This window comes from Rhagoletis pomonella, unplaced genomic scaffold, assembly GCF_013731165.1.
Source record: "Rhagoletis pomonella isolate Grant_MI unplaced genomic scaffold, Rhpom_1.0 Rhpom_scaffold_00003, whole genome shotgun sequence".
Classification (NCBI taxonomy): domain Eukaryota; kingdom Metazoa; phylum Arthropoda; class Insecta; order Diptera; family Tephritidae; genus Rhagoletis; species Rhagoletis pomonella.
Genome location: NW_023458557.1, coordinates 86,773,221 through 86,797,707, shown reverse-complemented (window position 1 = coordinate 86,797,707; position 24,487 = coordinate 86,773,221). Strand labels below are relative to the sequence as shown.

Below are 24,487 nucleotides of genomic sequence, written 5' to 3'. Positions count from 1 at the left end.
ACGACTGGCGTCAAATAATAATAAGAGGAAAAAATTAACTACGACATCGATAATTCTAATTCCTTCCCTGTCAAAAACTTTAACATTTCTAGCGCAAAGTCCACGGCTATACATTGCACAATAATCAAGAATATAGAGCTAGAACTCCTGGACGAAGCAAAATCACCACTACCCGACAATGCATAGATCTTGAAAGACATCAATGGCGACAGCGATACCCTGTTAGGAACGTGCAAATCAAACGTTTGGTCAGTGGAAAATTTTGCAGCGCCAGTAGGGTCCTCAGCAGCAAATAGATACATTCAATTCAGATATCTCAGACCGCGGCTATATGGTTAAAGGCTGCAATCACATGCCGCCCAAGCACCACCTCGACGGGTAAAGCTCCCTTTCCCACGACAGACCGGTCTATGTAACCGGAACGATCCAGATCTATAACTGGCCAGGCCAATGTCACTTCGGCTGATTCCCCAAAAGCTCGTTGGGCAATTCTATGCTGTTAGAACAGCAGCACAACACGATGAAAGTTTGTCTCCGGCGGTGAAATTGTACAAAACATTGCTATTCAATGCAATACATCGCTGTATTACGAAATTGCCGAGAAATGAGATTGCACCTCACACCACCCACAGAAATGGCTATAGAATGAGCCTTCGGCAAAGACAATGACAGTCGGGTCTACGTAAACGGAACGACCCAAATTTATACATATCTGGCCAAGGACTTTCACTCCAACAGCAATTCCCCAGAACTCTGGGGAATTTGTATACTGTTACAACAACAAGAACAACTTTGTTCCAGGGGATCGACAGCCGCCCCATTCGCATTGAGGAATCTGAATTTCAGCGTATGCCTAGCACAAACTCAATAGCTATGTACCTCTCTCGAGTGAACTGAGAAGTGGAAAACGCCTGTCCAGCATGCCGGCTATGTCCTCATAACCCCCAACAGCTCTTCGTATGCGATTCTAACCTCATGACCCTGTCAGCGGAGGCACTATGAACTGCACCTGCCGACAGCGCCCGCTACAACAACAACAAGAGCAACCTCGCCAGCTTTCTGGGCCTTAAGCTTCCTGAGTCGGAGGATGAGTAAAGTACCAGTTAACGAGATTCAATCGAGGTTGCTGCGAGCTGCTATATGTTCCCATGACAGTCAGATCTACATCTGGCCAAGTACTGTCAAATCAGCTGATTCCCTAAAAACTCTGCTGCTATAAGCAACAATCGCTCCACTAAGTGATGGCGGCTAACGGAATTGCATACGCTCATGTAGCCCCGGAAAACATTTGTTAATCAGAGCTTAATTCAAGACTAGTTAAAGCGGTTCTTGTTGGTTATGAAATATTGCTAACTCGACCGCCCATTCACCTCCACATTTGGATTTGTAATTTAGGAGATCCTAGTACGTACAAACATGTATGCACTTAATACATCGTTAACATGTTTCCGCATACAACTGCCGCTTGACAACACACCCCAGCTATTGGAATAACTTTACAAAGCCACTATTACACAATTTGGTTTATCTTGTTTTTTTTTCTATTCGTAATAGAATATGCAGAAGAACAATAAATACAAAAAAGAGAACAGATAACAAAGCGGTTTGGGTTTTTGTTTGCATATTTTTTGTTGTTTCTTTTTTAGATGTTTTCTTTCTAAAGCATTTGCAATTTGTTGCATGCTGTTACATACGAGCGTTGTGCATGATGTTGAAAATTCCAAGTAAAAAAATAAAAATAAATAAGTTTGTGCATTGAAAAGGAGGTTTTTATGCCAAGGCAAACTGCAGTCAATTTCAAAAGTGTGGCTATGAAATTGTAATTGCATTCAATGCTTAGCTACTTACGCCGTTTATTTTGTTGTCTTGTCTGTGCTATTATAAAAATCATTGAATGGAAATTTATGTATACGTTCAACAGAATTCAATTGCACCGATGATGAGTTGATAAATCAAACAGATCTACTGATTTATGGCTACAATTTTCGAAAATAGAATTAATGATTGTGTTGAAAAATGTTACATAAACAAATAAAAATTATAAATTCGGACATGGAAGACATTGAATTAAGGGCCGATAGCAATTTGGTTTAATTTTTAATTTAAGACGTTCAGTTAAAAATGGATGCAGCAGAACTAGGGATACTACGACCTTGAAGATCTTTTGTATCGACAAAGCACACACAACTGAATTCCCAATATACAGTCAGTTTCTTTAAGTTAAGTGAAAAGAGGCCGGATATTCGTAGGGGAACACACTTGGTTGAGAAGACAGACGATTCGACTTTCTGCACAATGAACGACAACGCACCCACCACGATTATGGGCAGCTGCTGCAGATCGCCAGGAGTAACAATTGTAGGCGCTGGTCTGATAAACAGCATAACGTGGCGACCTATGCTGACCTTAGCATCAGATCAGCCGACATTGTTTCCGCGGAACAGCTAACCTATGTATATCAACTTTTCAAAGCTGATCGGAACGGCTTCGCGGAAGTTACTGAAAGCACCTAGCCGATGTGCGTGAACATCTTCGTCGGTCCGATCCCGGAAATCCCCGCATTAGGGATCTCAACGCGGAGATTCGGCAACTAATGATCGTACATAAGCGGAAGAAGTGGGAAGAGCATCTGAAGACTTGCAACTTCACCTCTGGTGTGAGTAAGCATTAGTCAACCGTGGGATCACTATCCAAACCGACGAAGCGCGACGCCAGAGTCAAAATTTCATTCAGCGGCCACGCCGCAGGGCTGTCACCGCTGCTGCAGCTCGCTTCGTACCGGCAGGATGCATTACGGACCCACGAAGCGGCTGTTCTAGCCGATGAGCGTGACAGCCTTCGTCAGGCCGATCCTGGAGATCCCCGTATCAGGGATCTCAACGCGGAGATTCGGCAACTAATGATCGTACATAAGCGGAAGAAGTGGGAAGAACATCTGAAGACCTGTATCTTCACCTCTGGTATGATTAAGCTATGGTCAACCGTGAGATCACTATCAAATCCGACGAAGCACGACGCCAGAGCCGAAATTTCTTTCGGCGACCATGCCTCGTCGGACCCGGAGCGATGCGCGAGCTACTTTAGCCGGCCGTTCATACTGCATCCCCGATGGACAAAACCAAGCGTCGAGTGACCAGAAGGCTGCACAAACTGCCAGCAAATTGTGCCCCCCTTGCTTTCACCTGCGGTGAAGTTCAGGTGGCCATCGGGAAGGCGAAAGCCTCCAAAGCCATGGGTCCCGACGGAATATGCATGCTGATGCTGAAAAATTTGGGTCCTGCGGGAGTAGCGTACCTAACGGAGATCCTCAATTTGTCTATGGCCACTCTCATCATCCCAGACATCTGGAAGGTGGGGAGAGTGGTCCCACTGCTCAAACCGGGGAAACCCGCCAACAAAGGAGATTCGTATCGACCGATAACTCCTTTCCCCGGTAGCGAAGACACTTGAGGTCCTGCTGCTCCCGTATTTCGCGAACCACCTGACCCCAGCGAAGCATCAGCATGGCTTCCGTAAAGTGCACAGTACAACAACAGCACTTAACGCTACTAGAAGATATAGAGGCTTCCTCTCTCCCACAGAGGCTCAAACGGTGGTCGGCAAATTATCTGAGTGGTCGACTTTCGTCGGTAATGTTTAGAGACAAATCGAGCAAACTTAGAAAAATAAAACAGGGGGTTCCACAGGGTGGTGCCCTTTCCCCGCTACAGTTTAACTTTTACATTTCAAAGCTCCCTCAACCACCAGAGGGAGTCTCGATTGTCTCTTACACCGACGATTGCTCGATCATGGCGACTGGGAATGGAATTGATGACCTGTGTTCGAAAGTAAACCGGTATCTCTCAAAACTTTCTCCCTTCTTCACCGCAAAGTGTCTAGCCCTCTCCCCTACGTAATCCTCTGCGACCCTGTTCACAACCTGGGCGAAGGAGGTCAGGCTACCGCTGGCAATTCACGTCGACGACACACCAATTCCGACGGTGAATAATCCCAAAATACTCGGAGTAACATTCGATAGCCTGCTCTCCTTCTCTGCGCACGCAACCGCTATTGTCAATAAAGTACAGAGCCAAGTCACTAGCCGGCAGTATTTGGGGCAAAGACAAAGAAACGTTGCTGGACAAGGCAATAGGCCGGCCGGTTTTAAACTACGCAGCACCAGTGTGGTCGCCGGGGACTAGAAGGACGCAGTGGATGAAGCTACAGACAGTACAAAACACAGCACTTAGGACAGCGACCGGTTGCCTCCTAATGTCACCAGATGAGGCGAAAATGCTCCCAATTAGGGAGCACAACACGATGCTCTGCAAGCAGTTTCTGGTTGGGAGCCACAGATGTGGCCACCCAAATAGAGAGCTGCTTGCAGAGGAACCCTCGCCAAGGCACGTCAGGAGGCATCTATATAAACTGACGGACGAAGTCCAGAGGTTCATTAAGCAGCCTCTGGACACGTCAGCGTACAGACAGGCCCTGAACGGCATTCATAGGGACGCAGTGTCGAGTTGTGTAGACTCTATACCTGTGAATGCCGTTCTTGGCACATAAACACCGGACATTGAGGTGACGGAGCTCCATCTGCCTCGGGAGACCAGAACAACAATAGACCAACTTCGCTCTGGCTACTGCAGCAGGCTAAACTCCTACCTGTGTAGGCTAAATGCAAATGTGCCGAATGAATGTCCGGCATGCGGAGAGATCCCTCACGACTCGAAACCTCTCTTCGCATGCCCGGAAAACCCCACAACCCTAACGGCGTCGTCTCTGTGGACCGACCCCATAGAGGCTGCACGCTTCTTGAGGCTGCTGTTAGTGGAACTCGACGACAACGACTGAGATATCAACCGCTCTGGGCGGGGTTGTTGTAGCCGCTGCAACAACAACAACAAATTATCAGCATGGGTTCCGTAAAGTGCACAGCACTTAACGCCATAAACACTTAGATAACTCGTGGTCTAAACCGTAGCTCCCATGTGAGAAAATAGTTCTAGTAGCGTTGAATCTGTCAAAGGCCTCCTCTTTCCCACAGGGACTCAAACGGTGGTCGACGAATTATCTGAGTGGTCGACGTTCGTCAGTCATTTTCAGAGACAAAACCAGCAAACCGAGGAAAATTAACCAGGGGGTCCTACAAGGTGGTATCATTTCCCCGCTGCTGTTAAATTTATACATATCAAAGCTCCATAAACCACCAGAGGGAGTCTCGATTGTCTCTTATGCTGACGACTGCTCGGTAATGGCGTCTGGGAATGGAATTGATGACTTGTGCTCGAAAGTGTGTTTTTTGTTAGCAAGGTCAAAATGATCTAAAGAGCTTCAAGTCAAAAAAGCAGTCAAGTTGCTATCAGAATATACCATAAATCCTTCTGCTTTTTAGGGGTGTGCGAGAAAAGTTCAGCAGAAATTTATTATCATTAAAAATTAACTAAAACTATCAATGCCCCCTGACTCTGCCACAAGCACGACATGATCATATTTATTTTAAATCGCATTTAATTTTGTATGTTCAAGTTACTTACATAGTCCACTGTTTTATAGTAAGTGGTACAAAGTCTAGAAGTTTGTTTATTTTTTTAATTAAAATTGTTTAACTGTATGAATGTACATACATTAGGGCGGTAAAAAAAAAAAATTAATGTTAAGCTCTGACCCCGTAAGATTTTTCTAAATGGAAAAAAGAATGCCCTTATTTTTTTTTGTGATAAAAAAGATATTTAGAACTGCCTCAAAGCCCATAAAGCTTTCAATGTATTTTACATGGGGACAAAATACTTTTTTGTCGAAATGGTATAGAATTCTTGAAAATCAATATTTTTCGATCGGAAAACTCTGTTTCTCCTCAAGAGACTTCCAATAATAATACCCACTTGTTTATTTAATACTAACAATTTTTTATGGTTCCCCCCATTGCATTTCTTGGGGTTTTTGGAGAACCTATAAAAAAAGTTAATATTAAGAAATGGTTAAGTAAACAATTGGGTATTGTTATCGGAAGTCTCCTGAAGAAAAAGGGAGTTTTCCGAATGATTTTCAAAAATTCCATAAATTTTTACGAAAAAGTATTTTTGCCGCATACATGGCAAACTTCATAGGCTTTGAGTCAGTTCTAAATATGAAAAAAAAAATGTTGTATCATGTATTTTTTTTTGTTTTTTACCACCCTAATGTACATAGATACACATGCGCGTATGATTTTTGCACATCCATCATCTTGAGAAAATGAGCTGCTCGCATAAAACCGCTGTGCTCTCGCAATCCGACCGCAGACAAAACAAATTTCACAACTCGTTGCAATCGCATGTGTTCCTTCGGTTGGATTGATAATATTCATATGCCTATATAAAGTTCGGAAAAATTTCTGCATGAAAAAACAAAAACTTGAAAGTTGAGCCAGTCATTTTTTAATACTTTTTTTCGCTAACACTTCAGAGTGCGAAATATTTTTAGAATGCTGTGTACGTGTAAGTGTATACTTACTTACATATGTAGGTATATACGTGCACTTGTTCCATCATTGGAGCCATGCCGCTGAATTGCAGTAAACTTTTCATATACATACACATTTATTTATTTATTTAGCACTTGAATGTCGCGTCTCTCAGCAGGCGCCAAATTAAAATGAAAATAAAAGACAATACACCCTGGTCAAATTGCGCCTCGTGTCACTGTTGGGGCAGAAAGTGTAAGAAGTACACTATTTTTAGCGTCCAAGTGCTATTATTTATTCAATCATCACTTAAAAATTCCATTTGATCTTATATTTCCTTTATTTCATTTCGAAACACAAAGACGAAATAAAAAATGTTGTTCGTGTGTTGATGTTCTCTTCTTGCTTGTAGTCGTTTACCCTTTATCTCGAATTCTCCTTTTCAACTGTTGTTTCCCTGATCGAAGAGTTAGGTGAAGTGACAATTAAAATGGCGATACATTGAGGTATTAAAACCGCAGCCAGTTCTAATCGTTAGAACGTCGATGGTTTCTAATTTCGTCAGTACGTCCCATCTATGAAGCACTCAAGCTCTCCGTAAAGAAGTGTCACGTCAGGGTGCTAGTTTGTTAGCGGATAATCTCAGTAACTAAAAAAATTTCTCAGTTCTCAAATACCCGTTGCAGCATTGCTTTCGTCCATCGCTCGACCAGATGGACTAATTGATTTGACTTTTTGAGGGAAAAGAGATAAACAATGCCGTAAAGGGGGAATAATCCCGTATCTATTCTAGTTGCCCCAGTGACCTTTGCTGCAGATTTGTTCTGGATAGTTATTTGAGCAGCTTAAATTCATACTTATTACAGAATACAGCTCGTCAGGCCTCGTCCTTTAGATAAACTTGACAATACTCGCAGCTCACTCGGCATATTTATGGACCTTGTCATTTAAGAGCTAGCGCAATGGATATGGGACAATTCATTTTTATAATTTTTTGATGAATTTTGGTCAGACCTTATCAAAAAAAAAAAAAAGAAGAAGCAAAAACATTTTTGCGAAAGTCCAAAATTTTATAATTTCCCGAATTTCGCAAGCTTATTTTTAGAATATCTCAATAACTATTATATGTAGTTACAAAAATGGTTTTGGTCTCGTCTTAAAGTTAATATTTGGGGCTATTTAAATGTATATTTATTTAGGAAAATTTCGAAATTTAAAAAATCTTTTAATCAAAGGCTTATGTATATACATACATTTTTGGCTCAGTTTTTTGCGTACAATATGCACATCTAACTGAGGTTAAAATATCTAATTGTTATTGTTTTTCATGAATAAGAACTTTTGAACTTTTGAAGAAAAAAATTTTGAAATTTAAAATTAAAAGTTACAAGTAATTTTTAAGCAAAAAACACAACATATAAAAATTTTGAGGTACCGTTAATTTTTTCATGATCCAGTTATCGAAATCGGTTGACGTGGTCCAAAGTTCTACTGTAACATACATAAAAACTAAAAAAAAAAAAATCTTCCGACGAATTGATAACCTACCTTCTCCATTTGTTGAAGTCGATTAAAAAGAAACTTGTTTGTTGGAAGTCCAAAATTTCACAATTTCCCGAATTTTCCCAGCTTATTTTTTTAGTATCTCAAAAATTATTGTGGTTACGAAAATGGTTCTGGTCTCGTTTTAAAGGTAATATTATATACGAAGAAAATACAGAAAAACTAACTAAAAACTTAATTTTTTTATATACAAACCTGTAACTGATCTTTAAAAACCCTGAAATATTCAAGACGTGTTTTTTTTAAGATATGCATTTTTGAACTTTGAAAAAATTTTTGGCAAACTCAAAATTAAAAATTAATTTAAATTAAATAAAAAATGTTTAACAAAGCTTTTTTTAGAGCTTGAAAGAAAAACATTTTTTCGAAGTTCAAAAATTCATCTTTAAATCAACACCGTGAAAAATTTAGGATGTTTGCAGATGAGTGAGATGTATAATATATGTACATATAAAAAAATTTTTTAAACAATTTTTATTGTTTTTTTTAATTTTTTTTCAAAACTGTTAGTTTTTCAATTTTGTTTATATGTTTTTACTATATGTATGTATATACCTAAATATAATTAAAATAAAATAAAGATTGTTTAACACAACTTTATTTAGAGTTTGCAAAAAAAAAAATAAATAACAATTCCTAGTTCAAAACTTCATCTGTAAAAATGCATCTTTTCAAATGAGTTAGTATTGTATATAAAAACAAGTAAGAGCAGCGCTGTCTTCGGCTATGCCGAAGGCTTCATACCTTTCATGAACATCTGCAAATTTTACTTTGACAGATTACTGCTTTTGAATACATCTGCATACATCGATAGAGGAGTTACATACTTATATAAAAAATCGCATCTAAACAATCAGAGGTATGGAAGATATACTTTATATGACACCAATCTAAGTGATTTTCACCGCTATGTGATCGGTATGTAAACCGGTAACACAATTTATTGGGTTTAGTTTCCTACATAATGGAGATATATCGCAAAAACTGGTATCTGAACAATCAGTGGTATAGGAGATAAAGCTTATACAGCATAGATTTTGACGATTTTCTCAGTAGACTTTGTATTATTATTTATAAAATATCTTACGAAATTTATCGGTTTTAGCTGTTCAAATAAAGGAGTTTTACAGTAAAATCCCATATCTGAACAGTCAGATGTATGGAAGATACATATATGTTATAGTCACCCGATCCTTGTTATTTTCACTGTAAGTATTCCGTTGATAATGAGCAAAAATGGTGCGGAATTTCATGTTCCTAGCTATATAAATGGAGGAGTTATAACGAAAAATTTTATATCTGAACAATCAGTTGTATGGGAGCTATAGGTTATAGTGACCCGATCTTTGTAATTTTCACTGTAAGTATTCTGTTGATAATGGGTGCAAGTATTGCAAAATTTCATGTTCGTAGCTGCATAAATGGAGAAGTTATAATGAAAAATCTCATATCTGAACAATCAGTTGTATGGGAGCTATATGTTATAGTGGGCCGATTCTTCCGGTTCCGACAAATGATTAATACATTATAAAAATACACCCACCTACCAAATTTTATCCGGATATCTCGAAAACTGAGAGACTAGATTGCATACAAACAGACAGACAGACGGACATGGCTAAATCAACTCAGCTCGATGTTCTGATCATATAAGTATACATTTTAATGGGTCTATCTCTTTTTGTTCTGGTACTTACAAACATCGGACCAAAGTTATAATACCATTTCATGCTCATGAAAGGTATAAAAATTTACATTTGTTAGTCCTTCCATATCTAAGGCATATTATTGCTTATATCAATCATCTCTTCTTGCCTAGCTCAGCAAGCAGTATGCTGGGGGAAAGCTCCGAACACTTCTCCTTTCCTCGGCGCTCTTTTTCCACCAAGTTATGCCGCAGCAAAAGTTGTCTCCTGTAAACAGCACTTAAGAGAACTGCTTATGGAGAAACATAAAAGCTTTTTAATTTGGTTTAAAAAAATAAACTGGTCGGCATATCGCTTTTTGTTCACCGGATCTACAATTCTCAGGACGTCGATGCATATGAAAGGTGAAATGTAAAATGCGTATTTTATGCGATTCCATTTGATTGCGCCATTTCAGTTTATCACCTGGCACCTCAAGTGTTAGCGTGACTTTTCATTTCGAAGCATTTTTCATTTCGATTGGCGCCATATCTCATTCGATTTTGAGATAGCAACCTGACTAGCTTGGCACACAGGAGGCTTTCAAGTGGTACAGGTTGTCATTAATCACATTCTTAAAAATTTGTTGATGCACTTATCGATACGAGTTTGGAAAAAATTTTTCGTTTTCTAATTGTTGTCGTTATCGATATTATAATACTTATCGATATCTTTATTAATATGTTTATCGATATTTGTTGATAGATGTCTCGATATTGTTTTCGATGCATACATACATACATATGTATGTATATCGAACTAATAAAGAGTTCCTTTATTTGCTCGTACTTTTATTTTTTTATTGATGCTTTTATCGATAAATTATATTGCTCTCGATACATTTTTGGCAATGCAATTTGTATGTCTCGATACCGTTTTGGAGTTTTTTTTATCGATAAATTTAGCGATATCGGTTTCGATATACTCATAAATTGGCTCATTTGGCGATAAATATTTTTATCGATAAATAATATTGCTTTCGATATATTTATTGGTATATCTGGATACCATTTTTGAGGTTCTTATCGATCAATTTATCGGTATTGGTTTCGATATAATCATAAATTTCCATATTTGGCAATTTTCTTTTTGACTGATTTATCGCCATTCGTACTTGTATGATTTATTGATACCCTTGCCGATGGCGTTTCAGAAACTAATTTTGGTATTGTTATTGATACAGTTAGCGATAGCTTTATTATTATGTGTATCGATATTGTTATTGATACATTTATCGATAATTTTGTCAATATATGCATGTTTGTACCTAGATATCAATCTCATATCGAGTTTTTTTTTATCACGTTCGTACTTGTTTGTGTTATTGATATTTTTACTTGTTTGCTTTCGATACATTTTTTAAGTCAAAGAGAAAACTGTTGCAATTCGAAAGAAATATTAAAGTATTTTATCGCTATTCACAAACGTTAAAAACGTTTTTTGTTTGCAACAACTGCTTTTAAATAAAAATTATTGCTCTTGCAGTAAAAAGAGCTTTGCCGACATATGCAATTTTCTTTGTCCGCGAAAGATAGATTTAAGTTGTTTTGTCCACTGTCCACAGATATGTATGTATATACGAGCCACGTATTTTTTGTATGTACTTGATATTCTTTCGTTATTCATTTTTCGCTTGCCATTTTATTCCATAAAATACAACGCGCCAGTTATCGATTTTCTCTTTGCTCCACGTGCCACAAAAAAAATAGTAAGGGGCATGTAGATATGGGCGAAATGCAATGACAAACCAGAGCAACAAAAAGAAGCAAGGCCAATTAAAATTTATATACGAGCTAGTTGGCAAATTGCAGTTATTTTTGTGCAGTAGCTTATATGTACATAGCCACACGGAAGTACTCGTTCCATACTTTAACTGACACAAAACGAGCAACTTGGGATTTGACGAACTACCATCGCTCCAACGTCACACGCTGTTCGATTTTTGCACAATAAGTTTTTTTTTTATATTTGTACAGGGTGGTCCATATATTTCTTTAATCAGTAGAGCTATGCATCCCATTTCGCATTAACGATGGACGAATTTGTGGGAAAATATGAAAATTTACATACATATACAGTTGTCCACAAAATAATAGGAGTGGGATATTTTAACCTTTTTTGGCTCTTTGTCTTTAGTTTATTTAATGTTTCGTATTTTTTTGTAAAAGCCTAGCTGGTAATACAACAAACACCATATAAATTTACATTTTCAAGTTTGTACAAAAATTATAAAAATTCTGCAAATTTTCACCAAACTTTCAAACTATTTAACCAGAATCTTTAGAAAATATGTGGGTATGCAGTTTTGTAGCCCATTCAATTCTAGTCTGAAGAAGTGCAAGTTTTAAGCTGCTAAAAAATTCCGTTGATTTTCGAGAACTTTTTCGGTTGAAGGTGTTTCACGTTTTATCCATACAAAGTATGTTCGACAATTTTCTTTTATATGGGGACAGTGCCAGCAAAAAAAATTGCCAAAAATCAACGGAATTTTTTTGCAGCTTGAAACTTGCACTTCTTCAGACTAGAATTGAATGGGCTATAAAACTGCATACCAGAATTTTCTCTGAAGATTCTGATTAAAAAGTTTGATATTTTGGTGAAAATTTACAGAATTTTAATAATTTTTGTACAAAGGTTGAAATCTGAATTTATTCGTTGTTTGTTGTATACCCAGCTTGACTTTTGTATAAAAATAATAAACATTAAATAAACAAAAGACAAATAGCAAAAACTGACCAAAATAACGCACTCCTATTATTTTGTCGACCACTGTATGTATGTAATTACATTAGACCATACCAGGAAAAAAAAGTTTGTCCTACACCCCTGAGTCTAAATTAGTTTTTGCAAAGCAATTTGAAAAAAAACAATAAAATTTTTGTTTGTCCGAAAGTAGGTGATGTCTTTAAATTTTTCGTCATATCTGCTGCATTTACAGTTGAATCTTATAGTATGATAAATCGATGTTCTTGCGTCGAGAATAAACTTTTCCAAAATTTATTGACCTCAAGTATCCCGTTCTAGTATACACTTACCTATCAGGTCTCTGTTTTTATCATCCTTACGTACCACCCTAATGTTGGAAAAGTTTATAAAAAATCATTCAACTATTAAAAAAAAATTTTGCACACATTTTTCAAACATAATATTCACAATTATTTTCATGAACAATTTTTTGGATTAAATATTTATGAAAATAAAGTTCATTATATTACAATTTATTTTCATATGTTAGAAAACCGCAACACCTTTCATTTTAAAAAATAAAGGGTTGTTGTTGTTGTTGTAACAACATACCTATTCCTCAAAGAGTTTGTGGGGAGTTTTGCTGGAGTGACAGTCCTTGACCCGATATAAATTTGCGTCGTTCCGGTTACGTAGACCCGACCGTCGTGGGAACGATAATTTTTAGAGACTTAAAACTTGTACTTTTTACTAAAATTGAATGTGCTACAAAACTGCATACACGAAAACTTTCTAACAATTCTGAATAAGGAGTGAAAATTTAAAGATTTTTTTTTTAACTTTATATATGTAGGTAAAGTGTGAACTATGCTATGAACTATATTTTCATAAATATTCATTGCAAAAAATTGTTCATGAACACCTTCGTGTACACCTTCATTTGTCGTTTAGAGTAGGTCTCACCGAAAAATGTAAAAAGGCGGCCCTATGCCCAGCAAAAAAAATTTCGAAGTTGCCTTGAAAAATACTTTTTTGGGTGAATACATTTGTTTTTTTTTGGCTTAATACCATAATGATCGGTCGTGCCTTTCAGAATTTTATGAATTACGTTGTGGGCTGAAAGAACTTTGAATTAAGTTAATTCAATAATTGGGCTGATCGCCGTCTTGTGAATTTCATCGGCCATAACTTGAACTTATTTTGTAGTTTCGCTCAAAAAAAAATTTTTTTTTTTTTTTTTTAATATTCAAGGACTTCTTTATTCCAACTTTCGAAAGAATCATAATTAAAGATGTCTTCTAAAATTCGTGTTACTGCAGTCGAATGAATCGATAGAATGTAAAATCAGCTAACGTTTACTTCTATAAGAATAATCATTTATAACAAAAATGTATTTGTTCTCATTATTCACATTTTATTATTTTATTGAAAAATAATACGATTGAAATTCTCATCACCCTTTATTCACACCGTCCACACATGCACGTCCATTTACATACTACAATCTGCATCGACGCTTAAGTGTCACCAGCACAGTTAGCCACCACCTAAACTCCCACTTTTCTATACAAAGTTGTGAAATTCAATTTAGCTATAAATAGAAAACATATTTATCCACCCCTCTTATCGATCGTTGCGAACAACAAACAAGTAAGAAAGTCTAAGTTCGGACGGAGCCGAACATTAAATACCCGGCGCAAGTATTAAAGATATGTTTTCCACCTTGCCGAAAGCTACCGCTACATGATAAGCCGGGGTGTATACATTTTAAGTAAATTAGCGTCCCTAAATTTCGACATATTGAAATTTCAAGCATTTCTGAAATTTATTGTTATATGAAAAGCGGCCGTAATTTAAGACCGATTTCAACAATTTTCAACGGTTTGCTTTTATGTGGCAAGCACAATAATCATACCGAGTTTGGTACAAACTGCTAGAACGGTTAGCGAGATACATATATGTAATCACAAGTGGGCGGTGCCACGCCCATTTTCCAAAATTTTATCATAAGCGTATTTCTTGGTAAAGAATTGTTGCAACCATCAATTTTGAATAAATTAGCTTTGATATTTACTGATTTATCGAAGATTTTGTATTTCTCGAAATTACCGTTATATGGATTGTGGGCGTGGTTATTGTCCGATTTTAAAAAGTTTCGGCCATTTGGTATGCTGTACCAGGACCAACAACTGTGCCAAGTTTGGAAGAAATTTGTGCAGCGGTTACCAAGATATACACATGAAACCATAAGTGGGCGTGGCTACGCCCATTTTCCAAAATTTTAAAATATTCTTATTTTTCGTCTAAAACTCATTGTAAATATCAATTTTGAGTGAATTATCTTCAGTAGTTACTAAAATATCGCAGTTTTCGTATTTCTGAAAATTACCGTTATATGGGAGGTAGGCGTGGTTATTGTCGTATTTTTAAATTTTCGGCCATTTAGTATGATGTATCAAGGCCAACAACTGTGCCGAGTTTGGAAGAAATTGGTGCAGCGGTTACCAAGATATACACATGTAACCATAAGTGGGCGTGGCTACGCCCATTTGCCAACATTTTAAAATATTCTTATTTTTCGTCTAAAACTCATTGTAAATATCAATTTTGAGTGAATAATCTTCAGTAGTTACTAAAATATCGCAGTTTTCGTATTTCTGAAAATTACCGTTATATGGGAGGTAGGCGTGGTTATTGTCCGATTTCGCCCATTTTCAATACCATCCGTCCTACGCCCAAAAGAAGTTCACGTACCAAGTTTCGTTAAGATATCTCAATTTTTACTCGAGTTATCGTGTGCACAGACGGACAGACGGACGGACGGACGGACAGACAGTCACCGCTTAATCGATTTATTTTTTCATTCTGATCATTTATGTATACATTTGTCTATATCTATCTCGATTCGTTTTGCCTGTTACAAACAACCGTTATGTGAACAAAGTTATAATACCCTTGTGCACAAGTGCGCTCGGGTATAAAAAAAACCACTTCCACTTGCTATTCTCCTAAAGCAAATTTGTGCAATTTGCCCATTTTGTCCACGTGTTGTTGACGTCTTCGTTAGCATCGTTATATATACTGAACTATCAATGATTCGAATTATTCCAGTGAGAGTGGAAGCTGTTGTTTGTGTTGCGAAATGCTGTTATGCTGCCGCAATGCTCATAACAACAAATAACACATTGAGTACTACGCCGACACCGATGCCGACAACGACAAAAAAGTTATTCCTGTCCACATGCACTACGTGTTAAACGAAGTTCAAGGTTAATTTAGCCTTTAGTTCTACAGATCGTCGAGAACAAGAAAAACAAATATGAAAAAAAAACCAGAACGAATAAGTTGATTCACATTGTTCGCAAAAAAAAGACAAGCCTTTTTTTTGTGTTCTTTTTTCTTTTTCGCAATGATTCTAAGAAAGTGAAAATCTCCTATACCGTGTTGAATAACTATAAGGGCCGGTTGTTCAATGTCTGATTAGCACAAATCGGAGGTAGAAGCTCCGGTTAAGCACAACTACTGCTTTATCGATCACATGTTACATGTTGATGTCGAAATCGTCGATAGTGTAGTGGTAGTGATAACCAGACATTGAACAACCGGCCCTAAATGTATTTTGTTGTTTAGTATTGTAAGCTAACAGCAGCAAAAACGTGCCAAGTAATTATATACCATGTTTGTGAGCATACGAAACAAGTATGTATGTACTGGAAAGCAACGTGCCTTGCAAATGTAAGCACATATTCAAGTGGGTTGATAAATGTGACATACAGACAGAGTACTGAGGTAGAAAAGGCGTGCTATCGAAACCGTAATTTACCATAAAAAATTTAAAATAGACACCAATACAAGTGAGATTTCCTCACTTTCCTATACAGGTGTGCTCACATTTCCACTTAAGTACATACATACATACATACATATGTACGTACAGTTGTCCACAAAATAAAAGGATTGCGTTATTTTGACCCGTTTTAACTATTTGTCTTTTGTTTATTTCATTTTTATTATTATTTTTTATAAAAGCCTTGCGGGTTATACCACAAACAGCATAAAGGTAAATTCACATTTCAAACTTTGCACAAAAATTGAAAGACACGAGGCAAGATAGTCTGAAAGATTTTTTTTTATTCTGGCATAAAAGTCTTACAATAAAAAGCTCCGTTGCAAATTTTCATGGTCAAAGCACTTGAGCATGTTCCAAATTGATATATACAGTTTTTAATTTGTAGTTTTTATTGTCTTGATAAGAAAAATTTTTAATATATTTAAATTTTTAGAAATTAATTTATATATTTGTTTCTTATTTCATGAAACTTTTTATTTAATTTAATTTTTGAAAAATTATTTTATTTTTTGAATATCCTACTTCTTCAATTCAATTTTTAGATTTTATTGTTTGAAAAAGATTTTTTTTAAATTCAATTTAAATTTTCTTTATATTTAAACTTTTAAATTTTATTGTTTTAAAAACAAACATATTTTTTTTTCATTTATTTTTTTATTAATTTTGGTTATTCATTTGTTCTCTTTTTTTAAATTTCTTTACGTATTTTTAATTTAATTTAGTTTTTAGAAACTAGTAAAAAAACACATTTTTTTCTAATTTAATAATTTTTTTTATTGGTTTAAAAAGACTTTATGTTTAGTTTAATATTTGTTTTTCTTTTAATTTTTGGACTTTATTTTAAAAAGAAAAATATATTTTTTTAATTTAATTTAATTTTTAGAAACTTACTTTATATATTTTTTCTTGTTTTTAAAATACTTTTTAATTTAATTAACAAAAACTTTGTTTTTTTTTTTCTGTTTAAAGGTATATAAATACAACTTTTTTTATTAAATCTTTTCCTTTTCCTAATTTAGTTTTCTTTTAAGTTTTAGTTTTTATTGTTTTAAAAATAAATACAAGCAATACATAAATATGTATACTTTTCATCTTAATTCAATTTTTTGAGAATTATTTTTTCCTGGTTTCAATTATTTGTTTGCTTAGTTTAAGTTTCTTGTAATTTTTAGTTTTTATTTTTTTAAAGAGAAACATTCATATGTATCTATGTATTTCTTTAACTTGGCTTATTTTTACAAACTTATTTTATGTATTTGTTTTTTTTTTTTTTTAACCGACTTCCAAACAAGGAGGAGGTTATCAGTTCGTCGGAATTATTATTATTATTATTTTTTTTTTATGTATGTTACCGCATAACTTTGCACCACGTCAACCGATTTCAATAATCCTCCTCCTTTTTTGGAAGTCGGTTAAAAAGAACATTTTTAACCGACTTCACAAAAAGGAGAAGGCTATCAATTTGTCGGAATATTTTTTTATTATTTTTTTGTATGTATGTTACCGCATAATTTTGGTCAACGTTAACCGATTACTATAATTCTGTTTTTAAGAGAAAGTTGTTACCTCACAGGTGGTCCCATTCTAATTTGGTTTAAATTCGATCATTGGATCACGAAGAGATTAACGATAATCTTAAATTTTTATATGGGAATTGAAGTCGGTTTTAATCGTTTGCTTAAGAATTACTTGTTTTAATTGTACTTAATCTCTAAAAACGGAAAAATATTTTATTTTTTTTTTTAAATGCTCCGAATTTTTAGATTTTATTTTTTAAAAAAGACTATTTTTTATTGAATTAAATACAAGTGTGTGAATTCATAGACATTATAGTCGCTACTATCGAGGACAATAAAACTCTTTCCTCAAGTGAGGTGATGAAAATAAGTACGGAAGATATTTCCAATTACAACTTCGAAAGATTTTATTGCAGTGCAGCTCAAAGTGTGAAATAAATAATTTGAATTATTTTAAAGTAATCTGCAGTTGTGTTTGTTTAAAAGACAACAATTTATGTTTGATGAGTGAAGATAATCTTATACCGCTATACTATCGGATGTGCGTATTAAATTAGGGAGGTTTGACCGAAGAAGTGTTTTCTTACTTGAGATGTAAAGTGTTAAGTAACTAAGTGGAATAATCTTGGATAAATTTAATACTTCCGAATCCATAAAAAAATGTATTTTAACACTTATGATTTTTCTAATGACCTTGAAGATGAAAACATCGAAAATTTTGCAAAAGTGTAAACAGTGTGAGTCTAAATTAAATTTCCTTTATACGGTGTTCGTATGAGACGATTTTCCAGGCAATTTTAGAAGCGATTAGTTGAATCAAAAGTGGGCTGCACCCCAACTTCATTGGAAGCGATTAGTTGAAAGGCCGTTCACACCAGGCGATTGTTGTTTTCAGCTAAAAGTTGCCTGTAAAATCGCCTCATGCGAACACCGTATAAAGAATAAGGCCTTCCCCTTCCTCTGCTATCACCAGCAAGTGTCGCGTTGCACAATTTTACGACTGGAGTTTTGGCGTACATTCATGTTACATGACTAAATCGTTGTAATTAAGTGCGTAATAAGCTCAAAGCGGTATTCTCTCCATTACCTGCGGTTTTTGCAGCCCTAAACATCTTCCGCAAAATATTGTTTTAGTTTTACTACTGAATGCCACAAAGCTCGCCTCGTTGTATGTTGCCGTTTTCAATGTTTCTTTGTCATGGCGAATTCATACAAGGTGGGGTTAACTTAAAAAGCTGATTTCATTCGCCTCGTTACACAAATATCTAAATTTCATATTTCACCCAAGTGAGTGGGTTAGTAAATGAGAGTGTTCAAATATTCTTTCCCTCTTCTTCGGTGTGAAAATAATGGCTGAAATTTTATATTTTTGTACCGAAAGTAATATCTGCAAGTTTTTGTTTTTGTACTACCGCTACCACTTTATATGAATTTGTCAGGACAGGCATGATGAGAGCCTGATAGGGAATGGTTTTTTTTTCTCCTACATACGAAAGAGGACTTTACTTCTACATTGCCTAGTTTATCCAAAATAACGCTGGGAGGCAAGAGCGAAGTGTTCGGCTCCTGCAGCTTTGTTAGTTTTAGCCGCGAAATTTCCAATCGTAGCTCGTCATAGTGAGGTAGTGATATTTATATCGGCTCTGTGGACTCCTTCAGGGATCTCAGAATTGTCTTCTCCATTGGCTTTAGAACTGTTCAGTACAGTTAACAAGTTTCCCCTCCATGATTTATAATTACATAGATATCCCAATTATCGCTAGAGGGCTGTATGTATTCAGTTAAGCGGGTAAGACAAAGATTCGAGGATACTAACCACTGTACTATCGAGGATTAACAAAATATTAAATTTAACAAAGTTTTAAAGATATAGTATGTAGAATTTTCTACGCCATAGTAGACCCTAATTTAAGTTTTAGTTTTTCTGAAAGCTGTTAGCAGTCTGTTGGAATTCAAATCGTAATGTAATCCCTATGAGTTCTGACCTTTATTGGCTGAAAGTCGATTGCAAATCTTGCAAAGCGCTTCGCAACAAATAATTGGCGCCCAGCTAAGCATTGCGCGTATAAATAAAAATGGCCATTGTAGCCAATTGGTTAGTAATTAATGTTTACTCGACCATAAGTTCTTCGAGCAAAAGGAATTTATGCATAGTTTTAGACAAAGTTCTAATAGAAAAGTAAAAAACAAAATGAATAACAGTTAATTCAATTCTAGAACTAGGCAATAAGTCGATTGCCAATATTTGTTTTTTTTTTTTTAAATTGCCTTGCCTTCGATACTGACAAATTTACCATTTATTTGCTCTGTAGTATGAGTAAGCGACCTACTTTCGTGCTGCCTTCTCACCACCGCCACTCACTGCAACATTTGTTTGTGTAACAACATGAAACGAGGTTTGTGTGTTAAGGTTAGCACAAGTGTCAGTACACAGTATGTAGGTACCTACATATGTATGAAAACTACTCTATACCGTCGCAAAAAATTCGCATTCAATTGTTTTCGTATGTCACACGAAATTTCCGTAATTGAAAAAATACGGAAATTCGTATATACAATTGCTCGTACATTCGTACTTGTGACGTCGCACATTTGCAGGCTACCCCAATACTGTTACTGCACGTTACAAGGCACCCAAAACGTTGACCTGGTTTACTACTGAACGCAAACAGCTTTTATGACAGGGAAATTAGGCCAACTGTGCCAAAGGTGCGGCGCACAGTGTGCCTGTTGAACACTTCATGCGAATTAATCGCAGCGCTTTCGACAGAAGCGACATTTTGCTATGAAAAAAAAGCTAATTTAATTCCCTTTCGTGGAAAAATATTTGCATTGAGTCACAATTACTATTTGACCTTAAAAAGATTGGTCAAAACAAGTGTTCTTCAAAAAAAAAAAAAGAAGCAAAATCCACCATTTGTTAAAAAAAAATTGTTGATGTTTTATTATACTAATATTATTGATTTTACGACGAGAAACACGATTTCACTGTTTAAAAATTAAAAAAAAAAATTTAACACCTCAATTTAAAAAATGCATTTTTTATTGCATTCTTTTTTGTTTGCATGCAGCTGTGCATTCTTCTCACAATTTTATATCACTCGAATAACATGTACAAGTTGTAGTGATATTCAAAATCTTTAATTTGAGGCATGGCAGAAATTTTTAGGCTCTCTGAGAGCCAAGTTATAACAATTTTAAACCCAACTTTGAATCTGCTGTACGAGTTTTTACTCTGAAACTATTACTAATATATAATGCATTTTTCAAATTGAGTGGTTAACATTTTTTCTTCGTTTTTTGTTTTACTCAGTGGAATCGTGTTTCTCGTCTTAAAATCAGGAACATAACAGATATACGTTTTATCGTTGTTCCATAACAGTTATTAGATGAGAAATATTTTTTATTTCTGCGATAAATGTTATAACTCAACGTCTACTACTCTTTACATTGCCTGATAACAGTTATTTCACTCCTGCACTTTTATTTTCATCATCCTTATCTTCATATCCATCTCCATTTTAGTCATTATTCTTATCTTACAATGTTTATAAGACAACATAAAAGATAAACGTTGGGTAATAACTGTTATTAAATAGCGTTAAAAAATAAACCTTGGGTTATAACTCTTATCGGCGGAATAGAAAATATTTTTCATCTAATAACTGTTATGAAGTTATGTTTTCGCTAAATTTCAGAATTCGAACAACGTTTTTAACTTGTAAATTCGAGATAACTGTTTTTTGGTCCCTGCTTAAAATATATATTAAAAAAGAAATCGGTTCACAATTACCTAATAAGTAAGTGTAACGTGGTCAGTGTTTTTCTTTTTAACCGACTTCCAAAAAAGGAGAGGAGGTTATCAGTTCGTCGGAATATTTTTTTTTGTTTTTTTTTTTTTTATGTATGTTACAGCATAACTTTGGACCACGTCAACCGATTTCGATAATTCTTTTTGCATCGGAAAGGTAGTGTCTCAGAGGTGGTCCCATACTAATCTGGTTGAGATCCGATCAGTGGATCATGAGATATATATATATATATATATATATATTTTTTATATGGGAGTTGAAGTCGGTTTTTTTTTTTTGCTAAAAATTACTAGTTATTTAAAATTTTTGTATTGACTTGACAACTATTCTCATTTCATACATATTAGCAATAAATAAGACATATTAAAGAAAGTATTTGCGTGAACAACTGCGAATAGAGTATTATACTATTAAACTTTGATAAGCATACTATTGAAATAAAGCGAAACTAATATTTGAAAAATACCCTTTGAAATCTTTATCTCTTAAGATTCTTATTCCATATTTGCCTGGAATCCAATTGAATTTTTTGCAACATGTAAAACTGATAGGTTATTTGCCCCATTACATGTGATTGTGTTCCTATCACTAGAATTCTATATAGAATCTGATACAAGTCTACACTAGCCTATGAAGAGTTTATTATCTAATCTTTTTATTTTGTTAAAAATTCTTTATGCGAGAACTTTTCTATAGAACTGCGATAAATGCATTAACATTTTTGTATCTAAGCTAAACGAAGTTGTAGAAACCACCGTATCCGTTTTGAAATTGTCTTGGATGGCATTGGCAAAAAAACAATGATTCAGAAAGGATTAAAAAGAAAACAGAACAAGGTACCAGTGGCGGATTTGAATATTTGTCACCCCTAGGCAATTCCGAATTTGCCGCCCTTTTTCTGATAAGAAAAATATTTTGATGTAAAAGTACCAGTTTTGGAACGATTAGCAGTAAATACTAATATTCAAAATTATGTTATTTACTATACTTTTATTATAATTTAAGATGAAAAAGTGGTATTTGCCTTGAGTAAAGGTTTTGAACTTTTAAAGAAAGGCATCATCAACAAACTTTTTTCACTTGATAAGTTATAATCTCAAAAATACTAAATTGGTATTTTTAAATATTATCATTTAAAAATAAATACCTAACAGTGTTGTCCTATTTTCTGATTGCGTAATTGAATCTCAAATTTATGTCTTAAAATGTACAAACACAAATTCTACTTTCAGTGCTAATTTGAAAAAGAAAATAAAAAATTGTAACTCAAATTTTGACGACCTGCCTATGTTGCCTTTACGGTAAATCCGCCACTGCATGGTATTTTCGATGAACTTATGCCTATTTGATGATAATAAACATAAGTGATTTTTAAGGATAATCGAGCTATATTTTTGAATCCTTCAATAGAAGATTCCATATTTCAGCTCAAAGATTTGTTTATGATGACAGAATAGGAATGCAAAGGAAAAATGGATGAGCAAAGACTTTTGGTTTAATCTTGCCCAAGCAAACCGTACGTGTAACGTGGCCAGTGTTTTGTGTAACGGTACCAGTGCTCAAATTTTAGGAGCAAAAATTGTTAAAAACCTAAAATTAACAACAATTGAGTATGCAGATGTCGTCCTGCGTTCACTGTAGATGACATACTGAAAAACTAACTCCAATTTTCTTACACAGTCCATCATTGAACTTCCAAATAGTGCAACGGAGCCAGTGCACCTTCGAAAGCCTATAACTTTGAAACCAAAAGATTTATTAAAACCTTTCCTTTACAGAAACATTCCTAATCATATCACCTAAAAAACCCAAGTGGTTTTCTGTTATCTAATGGACAATTGATTCATATTGAAGAAAAAATGCGTACGAATGTAAGCTTGCCAGTCAAAGAATTGATCATATGCACATTTACATATACATATGTATGTACATACATACTCAGATGTGAACATTTAAAAACGTGCCTATTTAAAAACATTTTGCAACGATAATCAAATAAAAAGTACTCATTTTTACAATGCATTATTTCCCTCAGTGTATATATTTGCGTGGATCGACTCGATGTTGAAAAGCAGAGTAAACAACGAAGCTGTAGGCACAACAGGGTCCGTGATTAGAAGAACAACAAGGGGAACTCCGAGGGGAGGGGTCTTATCACCCCTGCTGTGGATCTTCGTGGTAAAGAAGTGGCCAGAAAGCTTTAAAGTTAGGAGAACGAAGGTAGTTGCCTACGCTGATGACTTGGCTGTACTAATTTCCGGTAAATTATTGCCAACACTTAGTGAGTTGAGGGGATCGGCACTGGGACGTGCTTCGAACTGGTCAAAACAAAATGGACGAGGCGTTAACCCTTCTAAAACCGAACTTATCTTGTTCATAAGGAAATTCCAGAATTCTCCTTGCCAAAGCTGCACGGGACTAGTCTAAAAACCTTACCGTTGAGGCGAAATACTTAGGTATTATCATTGACTCCAAACTTACGTGGAGGCGCAACGTAGTGGAAATACCAAAGAAGGACCTAGCAGCGTACTATTCCTGTAAAAGGCCTTCGGGAGACTCGAAAGCCTCAGTATATCAGACGCCGTGCGAGAGCGCACCACAAGAAAGGCTGAACATGATCCTTTACTTGAAGCGACCACAAGTATTCATAACAGGTGCAGTCGCAAAACGGGCGCTTAGGCTGAGGAAATCAAAATTGTGAAAGCATAACAACTACGGGCACACAGCGGTCTTGAAGGTAATTAAAGGCGCAATGAAATCAAGGCCGTCTTAGATGTCGAAACTGATTATCTCACGTCATCCTGGGATTTTAGTTTTAACATTCCCATACACTTTCCAGCCCGGGAAGATTGGGAATGTGGCCTCCGCCAGTAAATGCTGGTATTTTAATCTATACCGATGACTCAAAGATGGAGAAAGGATTCGACTCGGGTCTGTACTACAAGGACCTT

At 35.5% G+C, this 24,487-nt stretch overlaps 1 protein-coding gene across 2 annotated transcripts in view; it reads left to right on the top strand.

Moving 5' to 3' along the window:
* The window catches only part of LOC118735715 (protein tyrosine phosphatase type IVA 1), a 140,870-nt gene that overhangs the window by 3,701 nt on the left and 112,682 nt on the right, over nt 1–24,487 (top strand). The window lies entirely within an intron of this gene.